Here is an 8,275-nt window from a genome sequence, read left to right as displayed (position 1 = left end):
CCGGCACCTAACTTGTGATGATCAATAATACAAATATCTCAGCAAGAGGCCCAGTAATCACTTCCCTAGCTTCCCACAGAGTTTTAGGGACCCCTGCGGTCATCTCCCTCCAAAACAGGTATACCGTTCTGGATACTGTTGGGGGAGATGGCTCACCAGGGGAGGGAAGCAGTTGTCAAGATCATGGCACTGTGGCGGGCACCGCTGTTCAGAAGGGCAGGAAAAAAGATTGATAGGGCCATAGTCATAGGGGATTCTATTGTGAGGGGAGTAGATAGGCGGTTCTGTGGGTGATAACGGGACTCCCGGATGGTATGTTGTCCCCCAGGTGCTCGGATCAGCAATGTCACCGATCGGCTGCAGAGCATTCTAAAAGAGGACGGTGAACAGCCAGTTGCCTTGGTGCATATAGGCACCAATGATATAAGTAAAAAACGAGATGAGGTCCTGAAAACAGAATTCAGGAAACTAGCAGAGAAGTTAAAGTGGAGGACCTCAAAGGTAGTGATCTCGGGATTGCTACCAGTGCCACATGCTAGCCAGCATAGAAATGAAAAAAAAGGCAGGATGAACATGTGGCTTGAGGAATGGTGTGGGAGGGAGGTGTTGGACATTGGGACTGGTTCTGGGGAACGTGGGACTTTTACGAAATGGATGGTCTACACCTGAACCAGACCGGAACTATTGTTCTTTGGGGAGTTTTTGCTACTGCTGTTGGGGAGGTTTTAAACTAATGTGGCAGGAGGCTGGGAACCAGAAGAGAAGACAAGTAGACAGCGAGGTGGAGACTGGAAACTGTAAGCATCATGAAGATAGCATTAATAAGTGGAAGAGTAGGCAGAGAGCAGATGAACGCAAAAGAACAGGTGGCCTGAAATGCATCTATTTTAATGCAAGGAGTATAGTGTGTAAGCTGAAAATGTGTTGCTGGAAAAGCGCAGCAGGTCAGGCAGCATCCAGGGAACAGGAGAATTGACGTTTCGGGCATAAGCCCTTCTTCAGGAATGAGGAAAGTTTGTCCAGCAGGCTAAGATAAAAGGTAGGGAGGAGGGACTTGGGGGAGGGGCGTCGGAAATGCGATAGGTGGAAAGAGATCAAGGTGAGGATGATAGGTCAGACTGGGGTGGGGGCGGAGAGGTCAGGAAGAAGATTGCAGGTTAGGAAGGCGGTGCTAAGTTCAATGGATTTGACTGAGACAAGGTGGGGGGAGGGGAAATGAGGAAACTGGTGAAATCCGAGTTCATCCCTTGTGGTTGGAGGGTTCCTAGGCAGAAGATGAGGCGCTCTTCCTCCAACTATCGTGTTGTTGTGGTCTGGCGATGGAGGAGTCCAAAGACCTGCATATCCTTGGTGGAGTGGGAGGGGGAGTTGAAGTGTTGAGCCACAGGGTGGTTGGGTTGGTTGGTCTGGGTGTCCCAGAGATGTTCTCTGAAACGGTCCGCAAGTAGGCGGCCTGTCTCCCCAATATAGAGGAGGCCACATCTGGTGCAGTGGATGCAATAGATAATGTGTGTGGAGGTGCAGGTGAATTTGTGGTGGATATGGAAGTTTCCTTTGGGTCCTTGGAGGGAGGTGAGGGGGGAGGTGTGGGCACAAGTCTTGCACTCCTGCGGTTGCAGGGGAAGGTGCCGGGAGTGGAGGTTGGGTTGGTGGGGGGTGTGGATCTGACGAGGGAGTCACGGAGGGAGTGGTCTTTACGGAATGCTGATAAAGGAGGGGAGGGAAATATATCCTTGGTGATGGGGTCCGTTTCGAGGTGGCGGAAATGACGGCGGATGATGCGCTGTACATGGAGATTGGTGGGGTGGTAGGTGAGGACCAGTGGGGTTCTGTCCTGGTGGCAGTTGGAGGGGCGGGGCTCAAGGGCGGAGGAGCGGGAAGTGGAAGAGATGCGGTGGAGGGCATCGTCGACCACGTCGGCGGGGAAATTGCGGTCCTTGAAGAAGGAGGCCATCTGGGTTGTACGTTTTTGGAACTGGTTCTCCTGGGAGCAGATGCGGTGGAGACGAAGGAATTGGGAGAATGGGATGGCGTTTTTACAGGGGGCAGGGTGGGAGGAGGTGTAGTCCAGGTAGCTGTGCGAGTCAGTCGGTTTATAGTAGATGTCCGTGTTGATTCGGTCGCCTGAGATAGAAATAGAAAGGTCGAGGAAGGGGAGGGAGGAGTCTGAGACGGTCCAGGTGAATTTGAGGTCGGGGTGGAAGGTGTTGGTGAAGTGGATGAACTGTTCAACCTCCTCGTGGGAGCACGAGGCGACACCGATACAGTCATCGATGTAGCGGAGGAAAAGGTGGGTGTTGGGGCCAGTGTAGTTGCGGAAGATGGACTGTTCCACATATCCTACGAAGAGGCAGGCATAGCTGGGGCCCATGCGGGTGCCCATGGCTACTCCTTTCGTTTGGAGGAAGTGGGAGGATTGGAAAGAGAAGTTGTTCAGGGTGAGGACCAGTTCAGTCAGTCGAAGGAGGGTATCAGTGTGTAAGGCAGATGAATGTAGGGCTTGGATTTGTAAACACAGAGACTTGATTGAAGGAAGGGCATGATTGGCAGCTAAATGTTCCAGGATATAGATGCTTCAGACAGAACAGGGAGGGAAGTAAAAGCGGGGTGGAGTTACATTGCTGGTCAGGGATGATATCACGGCTGTGCTAAAGGAGGACACTATGGAGGGCTTGGGTAGTGAGGCATTGTGGGTGGACCTGAGAAATAAGAAGGGTGCAGTTACATTGTTGGGGCTGTATTACAGGCCTCCCAACAGTGAGCGTAAGGTAGAAGGACAAGGCAAGCAGGTTATGGAAAGGTGTAGAGGCAAATAGGGTAGTGGTGATGAGAGATTTTAATTTTCCCAAAATTGACTGGGATACACTTAGCGTCAGAGGTCTGGATGGGGTAGAATTTGTAAAACTCCAGGAGAGTTTTCTAGAGCAGTATATCAATTGTCCAATGAGGGAAGGGGCCATATTGGACCTGGTATTGGGGGATGAGCCAGGCCAGGTGGTAGAAGTTGCTGTAGGGCATTTATTTGGGAACAGTGACCATAATTCTTTAGAATACTTGTAGAGAAAGATGAGAGTGGTCCTAAGGGAAGAGTGCTGAACTGGGCCAAGGCCAATTATATCAAAATTAAGCAGGAGCTGGGAAATGTGGATTGGACACAGCTATTTGAAGGGAAGTCCACATTTGAGATGTGGGAGGCTTTCAAAGATAGTTTAAAGATAGTGCAGGATAGACATGTTCCATCAAAGGCAAAGGATAGAAAAGGCAAGATTTGTGAACCGTGGATGACAGGAGAAATTGTCCGAGAGGAAAAGGAAAGCGTACATAAGGTCCAGGCAGCTAAGAACAGAATGGGTCCTTTAGGAATATCGGAAAAGTAGGACCAGTCTTAAGCGAGGAATTTAGCAGGCTAAAAGGGGCCAGGAAATAGTTTTAGCAAACAGAATTAAGGAGAATCCCAAAGCATTTTATTCTTATATAAGAACCGAGCGGGTAACTAGAGAAAGGATTGGTCCACGAAAGAATAATGAAGGAAGGCTGTGTGTCGAACCTGAGAGAATGGGCGAGATTCTGAATGATTACTTTGCATCAGTGTTCTCTGAGGAGAGGAACATGATTAATGTTTACATGAGAGATATAAGTTTGATTAGTCTGGATCAGGGTTGACACAAGTAGGGAAGATGTGCTGGGAAGGCTAGAGGCTATTAAGGTGGACAAGTCCCCAGGACCAGATGGGATCTATCCCACGTTGCTGAGGGAGGTGAGAGAGGAAATAGCTGGGGTCCTGGCAAATATCTTTGTGGCATCCTTAAATACAGGTGAGGTACTGGAGGACTGGAAGGTTGCTCATGTTGTCTCCCTGTACAAGAAGGATAGTAGGGATATTCTGGGTAACTACAGACCAGTGAGCCTTATGTCAGTCATAGGAAAGTTGCTGGAGAAGGTACTGAGAGATAAGATCTATTTATATTTAGAAAAGAATGGGCTTATCAGTGATAGGCAACATGGTTTTTTTTGCGGGGGAGATCGGGCCTTACCAACTTAATAGAGTTCTTTGACAAAGTGACCAAGTTGATAGATGAAGGAAGGGCTGTTGATGTCATATACATGGACTTTAATAAGGCGTTTGATAAGGATCCCCATGGTAAACTAATAGAGAAAGTGAAGTCACATGGTGTACAAGGTGTTCTAGCAAGGTGGATAAAGAACTGGTTGAGCAACAGGAGACAGAAAGTAGTAGTTGAAGGGAGTTTCTTGAAATGGAGAAAGGTGACCAGTGGTGTTCCACAGGGGTCAGTGTTGGGGCCACTGTTGTTTGTGATATACATAAATGATCTGGAAGAGGCACTGTTGGTATGATCAGCAAGTTTGCAGATGACACGAAGATTGGTGGAGTAGCAGAAAGCATAAGGGACTGTCAAAGAATACAGGAGAATATAGATAGACTGGAGAGTTGGGCGGAAAAGTGGCAGGTGGTTTTCAATCCAGACAAATGTGAGGTGATGCATTTAGGCAAGACTAATTCTAGAGGGAATTATACAAAGAACGGAAGCACCTTGGGAAAAGTTGATGAGCAGAGAGATCTGAGAGTACAGGTCCATTGTACACTGTAGGTTGCTGCACAGGTGGATAGAGTGGTCAAGAAGGCACATGGTATGCTTGCCTTCATCGGACAAGGTGTTGAGTATAAGAGCTGGTAGGTCATGTTAAAGTTGTACAAGACATTGGTTGGGCCGCAGTTAGAATACTGTGTACCGTTCTGGTCGCCACATTACCAAAAGGATGTGGACACTTTGGAGAGGGTGCAGAGAAGGTTTACGAGGATGTTGCCTGGTATGGAAGGTGCTAGCTATGAAGAGAGGTTGAGTAGGTTAGGTTTGTTTTCATTAGAAAAAAGGAGATTGAGGGGGGACCTGACTGAGGTTTACAGAATCATGAAGGGTATAGACAGGGTGGATAGAGACAAGCTTTTTTCCAGGGTGAAGGATTCAATAATGAGAGGTCACACTTTCAAGGTGAGAGGTGAAAAGTTTCAGGGGGATACACGCAGCAAGTACTTCACACAGAGGGTGGTAGACATTTGGAATGCGTTGCCAGCAGAGGTGGTAGAGGTAGGCATGGTAGATTCATTTAAGGTGCATCTGGACAGATGCATGAGTAGTGGGGAGCAGAGGGATACAGATGCTTAGGAATTGGGCAACAGGTTTAGGCAGTAGATTTGGATCAGCTCAGGCTTGGGGCCTGAAGGGCCTGTTCCTGGGCTGTAAATTTTCTTTGTTTTTTGTTCTTTATTCTAAAACTTAACCTCCATTACTGCCAGAGAAAGATGGAAGAGAACCTTAGTACATTGAGTGAAAACAAGAAAAACATGCTGTTGACCAGTACAGAAGTGAATACACAGTGACCCCTCATCATGAATTGGAAAGCTAATCATAGAATCCCTGCAGTGCAGAAAGAGACCATTCAGCCCACTGAGTCTGCAACAACCGTCCAAAGACCATCCCAGCCAGACCCAGCTCCCCTCCACCTTATCCTCATAACCCCCACATTTCCCATGGCTAGCCCACACATTCCTGGACACTATGGGGCAATTTAGCATGGCCAATCCACCTAACCTACGCATCTTTGGATTCTGGGATGAAACCAGAGCACCAGGAGGAAATCCATGCAAATGCGGGAAGGATGTGCAAACACTAAACAGATAGTCCCTGAGTGTGGTATTGAACCCAGGGCTTTGGAGCTGTGAGGCAGTAGGGCTAACCACTGAGCCACCATGCCACCCTAATGATATCTGTGATATATTTGAGAACTTTAAACAGAAGTGCAGATTGACATTTTAGTTTTTATTGTATTGGATAATAGTTCTAAAAAGGCTAATGTTGGATGCTGCATTAGACTTCAAAAAATAAGGTTTTATAGAAAGGGAGCAGAATATGACACTTTACAAGCTTGTTATGTAAAGTACATTTTAACAAGCATGCACTTTGGATACCTTAATTGTTCATATCAACAAAAATGATTGGGGAGGAACCTATACATCCTCAGGCCTGTATGAGGTCTGGGAGAATATTACAGAGTATAAACCGAGCTCTGTAGACAGGAGGAGAGAACAAAAAAAAATACAGGAACATGGGAACCGGAGTAGGCCATTCAGCCCCTTGAGCTTGCTCCATTATTCAATAGGATTATGGATGACCAGTGGCCTAACTCTCTATGCTTGCCTTGATCCATATCCTTTAATACCTTTGTGTTTCAAAATTTTGTCTGTCTCAGATTTAAACTTAACATCGAATTAGCATTGATCGCTATTTGAGGAAGAGAATTCCAAACCTCCACTACTCTTTGCATGTAGAAATGTTTTCTAATAGCTCTCTTGAATGGACTGACCCTAATTCCTCGACAATGCTTCATTTCTAGAATCTTCAACTCGTGGAAATAGTTTATTTTCATCTGCTCTGTCTTTCCCTGTTTATATCCCGAAGACATTGATTAGATCAACACTTAACCTTCTCAATTCTAGAGAGCAAAGGTATAACTTGTCCAATCTCTCCTCAAAACCTAACCTCTGAAGTCCAGGTACCATTCTTTTTTAAACTCGTGTTGAACTCCCTCCAGGGACAAATCATTCTTCCTAAGGTATGTAACCCAGATCTGCTCACAGTTCTGTAAGTGTTGTCTAACTAGGGTTTTATATAACTGCAGCATAATGTCTACATACCTATACGCCAGCCCTTTAGGTATCAAGGTCAACATTCCATTAGTCTTCTTGACTACTTTCTGCACCCGGTCATGGCATTGTAAAGAGACATGCATCTGAAACTCAAATCCCTTTGGACATCCACTCTATTTAACTTGGTGTCTTCTAAACAATATCCTGATCTATTCTTTTTTGGTGCAAGATGATAAACTCACACTTGCTTTTTTAAAATCTATCGGCCACAACTTTGTCCATTCTCCTAATTCATCAATACCTTATTGTACTTTTTTGCTCTCATCAATGCTGTCTGAATGCTGCCCAATATTGAGTCATCAACAAATTCGGATATTTGACTTTTCACGTCATTATCTAAGTAATTAACAAATATTGTATATAACTGAGGCCCCAATACCAAACCCTACCGGATATCACAATCTGTCAATTTGAGAACTTGTCCATTACTCGAACTTTCTGTTTCATGCTCTCCAATTTCCTATCCATGTCAGCAATTTGCCCTGCATTTCATGGGCTTCCATCTTAGCCAGCAGTCATTTGTGCAGGGCTTTATCAAAAGCCACCCAAAGTCCACCGAAGCAACATCCATTGACTTACCACTGTCAACCACCTTTGTCACCTCTTCAAAAAACTCCATGAGGTTTGCCAGGGATGACCTAGCCTTCATGAATCCATGCTGACTTTCCCTGATTAACTGACATATTTTGAGGTGATCAATTATCCTATCCTTGATTATAGACTTCAACAATATCCACCACCACCACCACCACCCCTCCCCCACAGATAACTGGTCTGTAATTCCCTGGTTTCCCTTTGTTCTTAAAAGGTGGTGTGACTTGAGTATATTTCCAACAGAGCCACAACTGCTGAAGACCTAGGATAGAATATTTTTGTTTAGCATACAAGAATAAAATATGAAGATTGCATTTGGTTGTAAGTATACAGATGTTGATGACTTTCTGTGTCAGGTAAAGGTCAAACAGAAATCGGACAGAATGGGACAGAGATGGTAAAGCTGACAGAATAACACACAGAATTCTGTTTACACATTCTGAGATAGACTCTCTTAGAAGCTGCTTGAATAAATACAAAGTTAACCTACATGCCTGAAACCTCTTATGTTGTGGTAAGAGCATAACCACAGTGACCTGACATGGTGGCTCAGTGGTTAGCACTGCTGCCTTACATCAGCAACCCATGTTCGATTCCACCCTCGGGTGAATGTCTGTGTGGAGTTTGCACATTCTCCTTGTGTCTGCGTGGGTTTCCTCCCACAATCCAAAGATGTGCAGGCCAAGTGAATTAGCCATGCTAAATTACCCATAGTGTTAAGTGCATTAGTTAGGGGTGAATGTGCAGAATGGGTCTGGGTGGGTTACTCTTCAGAGGGTTGGTGTGGACTTGTTGGACCGAAGGACCTGTTTCCACATTGTAGGTAATCTAATCTGATGAATCCATATAGTCTTAGCTCCTTATACTCTTCATTATGTCAAACTAGCCAATGGAACTTGTACTTATTGTTATAATGCAATAAACTGCCATGTGCTGTTAAGATAAGTTATCTTC

Source organism: Chiloscyllium plagiosum, unplaced genomic scaffold, assembly GCF_037043375.1.
Source record: "Chiloscyllium plagiosum isolate Xiang-an unplaced genomic scaffold, Cpla_swu_hap1 HiC_scaffold_2, whole genome shotgun sequence".
Classification (NCBI taxonomy): Eukaryota; Metazoa; Chordata; class Chondrichthyes; order Orectolobiformes; family Hemiscylliidae; genus Chiloscyllium; species Chiloscyllium plagiosum.
This window is presented reverse-complemented; position numbering follows the sequence as displayed.